The sequence below is a fragment of the Stegostoma tigrinum genome, chromosome 38 (assembly GCF_030684315.1).
Source record: "Stegostoma tigrinum isolate sSteTig4 chromosome 38, sSteTig4.hap1, whole genome shotgun sequence".
NCBI classification, from domain to species: Eukaryota; Metazoa; Chordata; class Chondrichthyes; order Orectolobiformes; family Stegostomatidae; genus Stegostoma; species Stegostoma tigrinum.
The window spans coordinates 4,502,276-4,515,226 of record NC_081391.1 but is presented as its reverse complement, the minus strand read 5'-3'; the positions used below and the strand labels follow the sequence as shown (position 1 = coordinate 4,515,226).

The following is a 12,951-nucleotide window of genomic DNA, read 5'->3' as shown; positions in this document are numbered from 1 at the left end:
TGAGAGAAGCTGTAAAGTAGAGTTACCAGGGTGTTTCCTAGGCTGATCAGTTTGTGCTATGAGGAAAGTGTGGACAGGCTGGAGTTTCCTTCAAGCAGCTGAGAGGGGACCTGATAGAGATGCATAAAACTATGGGGAGCACAGATAGAGTGGATAGGAAGGCATTTTTTTCATTAAATGAAGGGGTTAAAAACCAAGGGAAACAGGATTAAGATAAAAGGAGGAACGTCATGAGGAGAGTTGACTAGAAGTTTTTTTCACCACAGAATGGTGGGAATCTGGAATTCATTCCTGAAAGGATGGTTGAGTCAAAAACTCTTGTAAGGTTTAAGCTGTATTTAAATATTCACTTGCATTGTCGTAGCTTCCAGGGTGGTCAAGATTTTAGCAAAGATTTGTAGCTCGGGTTGTGGGTGAGGCCTCACTGATGATGTTACCAGCAGGGTGATGAAGCGTCTAAACAAAAACAAGCCAGCTCAGCGAGCAAGTCAACAACCTCACATGGTCAGAAGTTTGAAAAATGGTCACATCTTTGTTATACAGCACAGACATGATGGGCTCAGCAGCTTCCATCTGCTCTGTGAACATCTACAAGTGAAACAGAAAATAATAGGAAAACATAACAGGTCTGAGAGCATCTGTGGTTGACGACTATAGTATTAACTCATTGCTCTCTCCAAAGATGCTAACAAACCTGCTGAAAATATCCAGGATTTTCTGGTTTAATTTCAGATTTCCAGAATCTGCCATACTTTGCTCTTCTTGTTCTCCATTACTGTGATCAGAATAACTTCTTAAATCTCCCAACATCAACCTACCATTCCTGCTTCTATTCTAGTAATTATTCTGCCTCAGGCATTGGCATTCCTCCATGTCAAGAGGACAGGGACTAAATTCTGTATGTTGCCTAGAGTTTAGATGAATGAGAGGTGGTCTTAATTTTAATTTTTAAATTTCTTATTGATTCATGGGATGTGAGCATTGCTGGCTGGGCTAGTATTTATTGTTCACCCTGAATTGCCAAGAGGCAAATTAAAAGTCAATCACATTGTTAAGGGTCTGGAGTCGCATGCAGGCCAAACTAGTTAAGAATAATAGGTTTCTTTCCCTAAAGGACATTTTTATTAAAACAAACAAAGTTCTTACACGGTAGATCCAGGAAGGATGTTTCCACAGAGATAACGGGAACTGCAGATGCTGGAGAATCCAAGATAACAAAGTGTTCATCCAGCTACACACTTTGTTAGGATGTTTCCACAGACTGGAGGATGTAGAACGAGAGAAAGGGTAGGCCCTTTTTGACAGAAATAAGGAGGAATTTCTTCACTTTGTAGATGGTGACACTTTGGAATAGAGAATTCCAAAGTGGAGGTTGTCTTTGGTTATGGTCAAGATGAAGACAATAGATTTCTAGACATTAGAGATGTCAACAAATGTGAAAGTAGTGATGGAAAATAGTTTTGAGGTAGAAGATTAGCATGAACAGGTTGAACAGCTAAAGGGCTGAATGGCCTACTCCTGCTCCTATTTCCTATGTTCCGAGCATGGTGGCCAAAACTGGACACTCCCTAACTGTTGCGACTTATGGAAATTCTGCACAAACCTTGCCAGAAGAAAACAGTGAAACATTGAAAACTTTCAGCGTAGAATGAGGTCACCCCCCAACATGTCTGTGGCAGCTGAAAAAGCATCTTCCTTTTTACTGAACTACCTGTCGCCCAGTATCAAAGGGCCCAAACCTACCTTCCAGGTGAAACAACACTTCACCTGCACCTCTCAGAATCTAGTCTACTGCATTCGCTGCTCACAATGTAGTCTCCTTTACACTGGGGAAACGAGGAGTAGACGGGGTGACCACTTCACAGAACATTTACGTTCTGTTCACAAAAATATCTCTGAACTACCTGTTGCCTGCCACTTTAACACACCATCATGTTCCCTGGCCAACATCTTTGTCTCTGACTAGCTGCAGTGTCCCAGCGAAGCTCAGCACAAGCTAGAAGATGAACACCTAATTTTTCACTTAGGGACCCTGCAGCCCTCTGGACTCAATAGCAAGTTCAATAATTTTAGGGCCTAAACTCTCCCATGTACCAGCCCCCCACCTCACACACCAGGCCTTGTTACCATATAGCCTGCCATTACACACTGCCTGTTATTAGTCACTAATAGTCCCCATTAACAACTATTCACCCTCCCAATCTGATCATTATCAACTCTTTGTCCATCCAACTGCTCTTCTCTCTCTTTAGGCCCTATCCTATCGTTTACTCCCTGCCCCACCTCCCTCACTTTTTTCTGCATTTAAACTGACATTTTCCTTGCCACCATCAGTTCTGAGGAACGGTCACTGGACCTGAAACATTAACTCTGTTTTTGCCCTCATAGAAAAGCTGCCAGACCTGCTGAAATTTTCCAGCAACTTTGTTTTTGTTCCTGATTCACAGCATCCGCAGTTCTTTCCATTTTTCTTCCACGTTAATCTCACTTTCCGGTTCATGGTCCATAGCTTTGTAGATTGCATCACTGCGAGTACGTTATAAATGAGATGAGGGTTTCTGCCCCTCCCAGTCTTTTCGGTAGTGAATTCCACACTCCCATCATCTACTGGATGAAAAAAATTCTTCTCATTTATAAGCAGCTGGGACCAAGTGAATTTCTTGAGGAGTATAAGAGGGTGTGGGAGTACCTTTAATGAAGAAATGAGGAGCTTTAAAAGGGAACACGTTACGGCGATGGCAGAAAAGGTAAAGGAAAATCTAACGCAATTCTACACGTACATGAAGGGCAAAAGAGTAACTGGGGAGTGAATACAGTCTCTTGAAAATCAACAGGGTCATCTACGTGTGGAGCCACATGGAATGGGTGAGATTCTAAATTAATATTTCTAGTCAGTATTTACCATTGAGAAAGACACTGATGCGAGGGAACTTGGAGAAATAAATACAGATGTCTTGAAAAGAGTCGGTCTTAAAACACATTAAGGTGGATAAATCCCCTGGACCTTATGAAGTGTATCCCAGGACTTTGTGGCAGGTTAGGGAGGAAATTAAAGGGCCCCTAGCGGACATAGTTGTATTATAGACAGCTACAAGTGAAAAGACTGGCTAATATCGTGTCATTATTGCAGGGAAATGCCTGTGAACTACAGGCCAAGGAGCCTGATATCTGTGGTGGGTAAGTTGTTACAGGGGATTCAGAGAGACAGGATCTACAGGAATTTGGTGAGGCAATAACTCATTTGGGTTAATCAGCATGACTTTGAGCGTAGGAAATCGTGTCTCACAAACTTGATTGAGTTTTTTTGAAAGGGTGGCCAAGAAAGTAGATGAGGGCAGTATGGCAGACATTGTTTACATGAACTTCAGCAAGGCCTTTGACAAGGTACCACATGGTAGTTTTTTGAATAAGATTAACTCTCACAGGATCCAGGGATCCAAAATTGGCTTGACAGTAGAAGGCAGGTGGTGGTAGAGGGTAGTTTTTCAGACTGGAGGCCTGTGATCAGCGGTGTGCCATAGGGATCGGTGCTCGGTCCACTGTTGTTCTTCATTTATATAAATGATTTGGATGAGAATTTAGGAGGTATGGTTAGTAAGTTTGCAGATGACAACAAGATTGATGGTATAGTGAACAGTGAAGAAGGTTGTCTGGGAATGCTGCGAGATCTTGATCAACTGGGCCAGTGGGGTGAGGAATAGCAGATGGAGTTTATTTTAGATAAATGCAAGGTGTTGCCTTTGGTAAAGGAAACCAGGGCAGGTCTTACACAGTCAATGGTAGGGCCCTGGGGATTGCTTTAGGACAAGAGATCTTGGGATACAGGTTCATAGCTCCTTGAAAATGGAGTAGCAGGTAGACAGGGTGGTGAAGAAGGCTTTTGGCAGGCTAGCTTTCACCTGTCAGAACAATGAGTATAGAAGATGGGACGTCTTGTTGCACCTGTCCAAGATCATGGTGAGGCCACATTTGGAGTATTGCATGCAGTTCAGGTCACCCGACAATAGAAAGGATATTACTAAATAAGAAGAGTGCAGAAAAGATTCACTAGGATGCCACCTGGACTGGAAGGTTTGTGTTATAAGGAGAGGTTGGAGAGGCTGGGACACTTTTCCCGGAAGTGTAGGAGTGAGGAGTAACCTTATAGAGATATATAAAATCATGCGAGGCCTACACAAGGTAGATAGCGGACAGCTTTTCCCCATGGTGGGGGGGGGGTCTTAAAGTAAAGGGTATAGGTCGAGATGAGAAGGGAGAGATACCTAAGGGTCCAGAGGGGCAATTTTCTTCACACACAGGGTGGTGAGTATCTGGAGTGGGCTGCCAGAGGTAGTGGTGGAAGCAGGTACAATTTTGTCATTTAACATTTAGACAAGTACATAGATGGGATAGGTATGGAGGGATATTGACCGAGCGCAGGCAAATAGGACTAATTTAAGCTGTGAAAACTGTGCAGCATGGGAAAGTTGGGTTAAAGGTCCTGTTTTCATGTCATAGACCCCAAAAAAATACTCCCCTCCAACCTGGGTTTGCTTTAATCCACTAATAAATGAAAATTTCTCTAACATCACTGCTAATAGAAATAAGCCTTTCCTAGCATCTCTCTCTCCTTCTGTCTCGGTCCCTCATATGTTTATTCACACCAATTGAATCTTCTCTGGGCCTCCTCAGTTTGAGGTAAAAACAACCCCATCCTATCCAATCTTTCCTCAGAATTAAAACTCTCCAGTCATGACAACATCCTCTTACATCTCCATTCTACTGAAATCAATCCATCCAGTAATGTGGTGACCAGAACTGTACACTGTACTTTTGGTTGAAGTCTAACGAGTCTCTTTTACAATGCCAACCTGGTTCCAGTTTGTTCTAGGCCTTTATAAAGTATGGTATCCAAATGTTTTTATTCAACATCATTTTCAACTTGATCTGCTTCCTCTGAAGGAGGCAAGCACACACCATGTGGTCTCTCTGTTCCTGCATCAGTTTTGAAATGTTATCATTTGGTTTAAACTGCCTCTCCTATCAACATACCCACTTCACACTTAACTACATTAAATGTAATGTGTTACATGTCTGGCTGCTGTAAGACCTCCTGAAATACATTCTTAGTCTCCTCAATGCTTACTGCAGTTCCAGCTTCTGTATCATCCACAGACTTTGAAATGATCCTCCATTCACCCAAGTCCAGGTCATTAAGTTCGACCAAAAAGAGCAGCATTCCTTAGAAACAAGCCCTGGAACTGATCCCAGGAAATGTGCACCAAAACTGCTCTGACACAATCAAACAAGTGACTGTGTGTTCCTTTACTGAAAGGCAGAAAAACCTCTGTTTGGGCTTTGAAGGAAAACTCTCAAATCCCATCTTCTGTTCCCACTATCTCTTGCCACAACCACACTAAAATAAACATGCAGTGGAATTAAAGTAAGAAGCAAACAAGGTAGCCCTGTTCCCTACTTTTTAAAACTCATAAGTTGTGTGTAAGTGATTGAGAATTTCAGGGACTCAATGTGATAATATGGAGGCTAATACAAGATGCAATGCACAGGAGTCTATTCATTTTAAGCCTGTGAATTATTTAAAAGGGGCCTAAGGGGCAATGTTTTTTGTAATGATTCATAATTGTTTGTACATGGAACTGTACAGACCTTTTCTTATTTTATTCTTTCATTTTGATGATTCTGTATACCTACATTATGAATTGTAATAGTTACAGAGATGGTAGGATCTGCCGATGCTAGAGAATCTGAGATAACAAGGTGTTCAGCTGGATGAACACATCAGGCCAAGCAGCAGCAAAGGAGCAGGAAAGCTGACGGTTCGGGTATGGACCTTTCTTCAGAAGAAAGGTCTAGACCCGAAACGTCAGCTTTCCTGCTCCTCTGATGCTGCTTGGCCTGCTGTGGCCATCCAGCTCTACACCTTGTTATCTTATGAATTATAGTGATTAATTTCATTTGTATTGTAAGCACTTGTTGCCATGAAACTGAATAAACCATCTAATACTGATCCTGAGAGCAAATGAGTGCATACATCCCCCCCAGTCTGAAAATCAACTGGTCATCATACTCTACATAATCTACTGTTTGGGCAATTCTGTATCCATAACATGGAAATGTTACAGCACAGTTAAAGACTCCCATGCAGGTTCTTGTTATGAACAAGTGTCATCCTCATATACACACACACAAGGAGTTCAAGTGTCTCTGTCAAACATGATTTGACTTCAATAAATTTATGCTGGCTGTCATTTATTAGCCCACAGATTACAAGTGGTAATTAAGTTTGCCTTAATTCATTGGCTGGGATTTCCATTCTAGGATTGTGAGCCTGTCAAGATCTTTTCCCCAGGATAGTGTAATCCAAAACTAGACAGCGTAGGTTTAAAGTGAGAGGGGTAAGATTTAAAAGGGGCCTAAGGGGCAATGTTTTCAAGCAAAGAGTGGTGCATGTATGGAATAAGCTGCCAGAGGAAGTAGTGGAGGCTGGTACAAAAAAAGGCATTGATGGGTATATGAACAGGAAGGGTTTAGAGCTATATGGGCAAAATTCTGGAATATGGAACTAGATTACTTTACGATATCTGGTTGGCATAGGCGAATTGGATGAAGGGTCTGGTTCGGTGCTGTACATCTCCATGACTCTATGACTTAAGGTGCAGGGAACAAAGAAAGCTAGCACACAGGTGCAGCAGCTAATCAGGAAGGCTAACTGAACCTTGGCTGGGGACCATTTTGTGGTGCAGTGGCAGTGTCCCTACCCATGGACTAAGAGGCCAAGCTTCAAGTCCCACCTGCTTCAGAGGTGTGTAATATGAAGATACCATAGCTTTTAGAGGTATATTTGTCTTGGTCTTTTTTCAAAAAAAGGTTGAGACAGAAATACCAAGCAGTCTGCTTAAAGTCAATAAACAGCTTGTGAAGCCTTGGAATTTTCTAAAAAGTTGGAACAATACAAGCAGCCAGAATGAGTGGGGTCAAGCTTCCACAGAACCAGGACTTTTTTGCTTCAGTTTTCTGCAGTATTTCAATAGATTTGCACTTAAGCCTATTCTTTCCTTTTAGTTTTATTTTGTTTGTGTTTTAACTGTGGTGTATGAATAAAGTGTGTTTTGTTACAACCCTGATACTTTGACCAATCAAACTGAATCCAGAACACAATGCCTGACACTTGCCTTTAAGATAAGAAAAAGTTAGGGTCTAGGCTATCTCTTTGACATGTGTTGAAGGGGTTCAGTCCGGTCCATTACAGTAACAACATTTCTGAACAGGTTAATTAGAAAAAATAGGTTAAACAATAAAAAATAACGGACCCGAAACGTTAACTCTGTTTTCTCCTTCATAGATACTGCCAGACCTGCTGAGCTTTTCCAGCAACTTTGTTTCTGTTTCTGATTTCAAGGGGTTTGGAGTATAAGAGTAGGGAAGTCTTACTGCAAATGTACATAGTGCTGGTGACACCACATCTGGAGAACTCAGTTTTGATTCCCTTATATTAAAGATATTATTTCACTGAAGGCAGTTCAGAGAAGATTCACTATGATAATCTCTGGTACAAAAAGGTCATCTTATGAGCAAAAGTTAAACAGACTGGGACTCTACTTACTGGAATTTAGAAGAATGAGGGATGATCTCATTGAAACATACAGGATTCTCTCTTCTCTCCACCTATCTTCTCCTCTATCCATCTTCGGTCCGCCTCCCCCTCTCTCCCTATTTATTTCATAACCCTCCCCATCCCCCTCTCTGATGAAGGGTCTAGGCCCGAAATGTCAGCTTTTGTGCTCCTGAGGTGCTGCTTGGCCTGCTGTGTTCATCCAGCTCCACACTTTGTTATCTAGGATTCTTAAGGGGCTTGACAGGGCAAACGCTGAGAGGATGATTCCCCTCATGGGAGATGCTAGGACCAAAGGACATAATCTTAGAATAAATGGGCACCAATTTAAGGCTGAGATGAGGAGGGTGTGAGTGTTTGGAATTCCTTGCCACAAAGACCTGTGGGGCAGAGTCCCTGTGTTTATTTAAGGCTGAAATAAATAGATTCTTGATCAGTCAGGAATCAAGTGTTATGGAGAAACAAAAGGAAAGAGTACATGAATAATGATGGCTTAGCCAAGATCATACTGAATGGAGCAACAGGCTTAGGGGTTGAATGTCCTACTCCTGTTACTATTTATTATGGTCTAATGGTCTTACGATCAATTCCTGTTCCAGATCTCACGTGGCATGTTCATGTCATAACCCCCTCCATTTCAAATGTCAGTCAGCAAATGGCTACAGAATGGTACTGATGTTCAATTTAGTCTGGAGACCCATCAGCAGGAGCTACCAATTCTTAAGGAAGCTGCCCTCTGAAGTTTAACCACAACAGCCAGAAGGAGCACTTTCATGAAATGGGCAGCAGAGGCCCAGAGGCTATGATGAGTATGGGTTTTGGGAGAAGGCATTCCCTCACCAACAACTCCCTTCCCACTTTTGTGTTGTAACAACGCCTTGATTCCTTGCCATGTTTCAGCCTGGCTGCTGACTGGAAGTTACATTCAGTGTGAGAAGCTGAGGTTCCTCAAATATCTTCAACAGACCACCCACCACTTGCAGGCAGGAAGCTGTTCCAAACCAATTCCATGGACAGTTTTGTTTGGAGATGCTTGGGTTTCGAGATCATGGCTGAACTAGCAAAATGGCCAGTCACATAGGATTTCAGGCTCACTTGCCTCCCATCTCAACCTTTGGCCAACTGGCAAATCATACCAATAAGTTGAAGAACTTCTGTTTACCAAATTTATATCTGTTTTTAAATAAGGATATAACATTTTGTGATCCTTCGGATCTTTGGCAAGGTTCCATCAGACTGGAAAGTAGCAAATATAACATCTCTATTCAAGAAGGGAGGGAGCAGGAAAACAGGGAAGACTAGTTAGCTTGACTTTTACCATGGGCAAGATGTTAGAATTGATCATTAAAAGGAGGATAGCTATGCACTGAAAAACCTTAAAGGAAGAATCTGCACAGTTTCATGAGTAAGGAGAGTTTGTTTAACCAATTTATTGGAATTTTTTTAAGGAGTAACATGCACTAAGAAGATGCAGAGCCTATAGATGTACTGTATTCGGATTTCCTGATGAGGTATCACATCAATGGTTTTGCAGAAAATAAAAGGCTCATAGCGTAGGGGTAATATTAACATGAATGTAATAGCGTGGCAGACTGAAAACCAGGAATATGAATAAATGAGCCTTTGTCTGATTAGCAGAATGAGATGAGTGGAGTCCTGCAGGGGTCTGTGCCGGGGCCTCAATTTTTTACAATTTCTATCAATGACTTCAAAGAAGAAATCGGAGGCATGGTGACTGAATTCATAGCCATCATCAAAGCAGGTTTGACGTAAGGAGGTAGTGGACTGACATGAGTAGACAGAAATCTGGCTGATGGAGTGTAATATGGGAAATGTGAAATTGTTCACTTTAGCAGGAAGAACTTAAAAGCACAATGCTATTTAAATGAGCAATGACCAGAGAATTCCAGGTACAGAGAGATTTAGGTGTTCTAACGCATGTGACACAAAACACTAGTATGCTGGTTGATCATGTAAGCAAGAAGGCTAAAATGATGCTATCTTTCTTTACAAGAGGAATTAAACATGAAAGGCTGTTAATGTTTCAATTATACACAGCACTGGTGAAAACACATTTCACGAACTGTGTGCAGTTTTGATCTTATTAAAAGAAATATGTAAGTACAGAGGAGGTTTACTGGATTGACATCTGGAATCAGTGGGTTGTCTTATGAGAATAGATTGACAGGCAGGGCATTTAGAACAGTGAAGGGTGACTTGATTGAAGTATAAAAGATCATGAATCGTCCTGACGGTGGATGTGGAAAATATATTTCAGTCCAGAACTAGGGGGCACTGTTTTAAAATTAGGCATAAACTTTTTCATACAGAGGTAAGAGAATCTTCTTTCTCTCAAATGGTTGAGTGGTTTTGGAACTCTGTGCATCAGGAAGTGGCGGATGAAGGGTCATTGAATATTTTGAAGCATAAGTGGATAGAATCGTATCAGGCAAGAGCATTGAAGATTACTGAAAACACTGCCTCCAATTTTTCTTTCTGCTGCAAGTACTTCTGAGGTCCACACATGGCAGTGGGTTCAGGAAGTGAAACCAATCCATCAGCTGTGCAAATTAGAGGAACTTTGGGTATGGAGGGTAGATAAGCACATCGGCCATGATTTTACTGAATGGCAAAGTGGGCTTGAGGGGTCTACTTCTGTTCCTATTACATATGTTTGCCTGTACCACTCCTAAATTTCAGAGCAGCCTCTGCAATGTCCCCCTTTACTTTCCTCAGTACCTAGAATACAGCCCACCCAGACAAGGTGAGGCATGCCTGCAGTTCTGCACACCGCGCTTTTAGGCACATGAAGACTTTGGAGAGGAGACATAAAAGATTCACGAGAATGATTCCAGGGATGAGGAATTTCAGCAGTATTGACAGACTGGAGAAGTTAGGATTGTTTTATTGAGAAAATTCAGAGAAGTTTTGATAGAGATGTTTAAAATAATAAAGGTCTGAATAGAGTGGACAGGGAGAAACTTTTCCTATTGGTGGAAGTGATGAGAAGAAGAGGCACCAAATTTAAGGTAGGTAGAAGTGGTTGCATGAGGATAGGCATTTGCATGCAGTGACTAGTTGGGATCTGGAATGGGCTGCCAGAAAGTATGGTGGACACAGATTCATTTGAGGAATTCAAGAGCGAATTGGATTGTTATCTGCAAAGGAAAGAAATGTCCAATCAATGGGAAAAAGACAGGGAAAACACAATGGCCTTAATGACGTCCTCTTGGGCTGCAACCATTCTGTGTCTTTGTGTGACCTGTTACTTTGCATTAGGATTTAAACAGATACATGGAAGGTAAATTCAGGGGGTCATTTTTGGGATCTATTGATAATTTCCTGATTGCAAAGATCTAAAGACCCTCTTGCTTCATTCAACAGTAAGGTTTGGATGCAGAAGCTTGCGAGGGTAGAGGAGAGTGAAGGGGAAGAAGGGTATTTGGAAGCTGGAAAGGACTGGGTGAGTAGTTCAGGGATAATAAAGATAATGAGGGTCGTGGAGTAAATTAACGGATGCCAGGGGAATCAGGAGATTGAGGGAGGAGATGATTGGCCATGGAGGTAACAGGTTTTGGTGAGAAAGGTCAGGAGTCTAGAGTTAGGAGAGACAGCTGGGGTCAGGGTTAGGGCTTGAAGGTCAGAAGCTAGGATATCAGGGCCAGGATATCAAGCAATTGCAGGAAATAATTAATCTATGCTTTACTTGCAAAATGGTTAGAATAGGCTTATGGTTAGGATTGGTTTTTCCAGTATTGGCCTTCTCAGGACCAGTGGGATCAGTAACCACAAGCAGCTGTTAGGCACTTTCTTCATCGTGCAAGGAACTAATGCTCACTTCAGAGATAACAAGGTGTCAAGCTGGATGAACACAGCAGGCCAAGCCGCATCAGAGGAGCAGGAAGGCTGACGTTTCAGGCCTAGACCCTTCTTCAGAAACTTCAGAAGTTCCTACTATCTCTCATTCTCACTTCAATAGTGAGCAAAGGATGGCCATTATTTGGTAGAGCAGAGGAGGCACTTTCACGCAATCATACATGCTCAAAAACAGGCAATTCAATCCTTCTTGTCTATATTGGCTCTTTGAAAGAATTCCAAGTATCAGTATTAAGGAACACAGAATTATGGAATGATTACTGCACAAAAAAAAGGTTACTCAGCCTGTTGTGTCCGTGCTGAATCTGAAAAGTGTAACTCAGCAAGTTTCACTCCCCTGCCCTTTCCTCCTTAATACTACAAATGTTTCTCTTCAGGTAGCTATCCAATTCCCTTCCAAAAGCCATGATTGAATCAGCCTCCATGACACCCTCAAACAACACAGTTCACTCATCAGCTCAGATCTTAATCACTCACTGCGTAAAAAAAATCGTTTCCTCATGTCACCTTTAGTTATTTTGGCATTTATCTTCAACTGATGTCCTTTGTTTCTACCCCTTCCACCAATGGGAACAATTTCACTCTGTTTGGTCTGTCCATAGAGCAAAGAGAGAGCTTTTTACTTTGTCTCTAACCATTGCTTACCTACCCTGAGAATGTTTAACAAAACACGTGTAGAGTGAGATTTAATCTAATTCTACCCTGTTATGTACCTGTCAGGCAAGAGTTCGACACTGGCACCACATCATCGCTTTTATTGATATAATGTCTCGGAAACTGATACAGAGAGCATCATTTCAAGAGTAGTTAAGTTCGAAAGAACTATTCAGTTGGTCTTACTCCCCTGCCATTTTCCCTTATTGCCCTACAAATTTCTGCCCTTCAAGCAGTTATTCAGCTTTTGAGGGTTATTATTGAAATTGCTCGCACTACCCTTTCAGATCACAACAACACACTGCGTGAAAATAATCAGCCCATTTCACTCCTGGCTCTTTTGCATATTCTCTTCAATCTTTGTTCTCTGTTTATCAACCCTACTGTAAACAGTTTTTCCATTTCTACCCTGGAAAAATTCACCACAAATTTGAACACCACAAAAAGGAGAACGATCCAAAATTCTCCAATGTCTCCAGGTCACAAGAATCCCGGCAGCCCTGATGCCATTCTGAGAAACGTCCTCTGCACCTTGGTCAATATTCCTCCATGAAGAGTGGACATGTAAAGCCAGAAAGTACCTGTGAGTTGCCCTGAAGGATGACCAGCACTGATCTTAGTTGCTATCATTGACTGAGCTCTGAGTGGCGATCACAGCCCCGATAATCCTCTGCTGGAAACAGTCTCACAATCGGACCATTCTATATTCCAGTCTAGGTGCTGGGGTGCCTTACAGCAGATGATGCTCAGACTGATGCTGCAAGTGGCAATGAGCCCACAGTGACATCATAATCGTGCTGTTGAAGTTG

General features: G+C 42.0%; 1 protein-coding gene across 6 annotated transcripts in view; it reads right to left on the bottom strand.

The window, feature by feature from the left end:
- Positions 1–12,951, bottom strand: part of triobpb (TRIO and F-actin binding protein b) — a 285,020-nt gene that overhangs the window by 248,574 nt on the left and 23,495 nt on the right. The window lies entirely within an intron of this gene.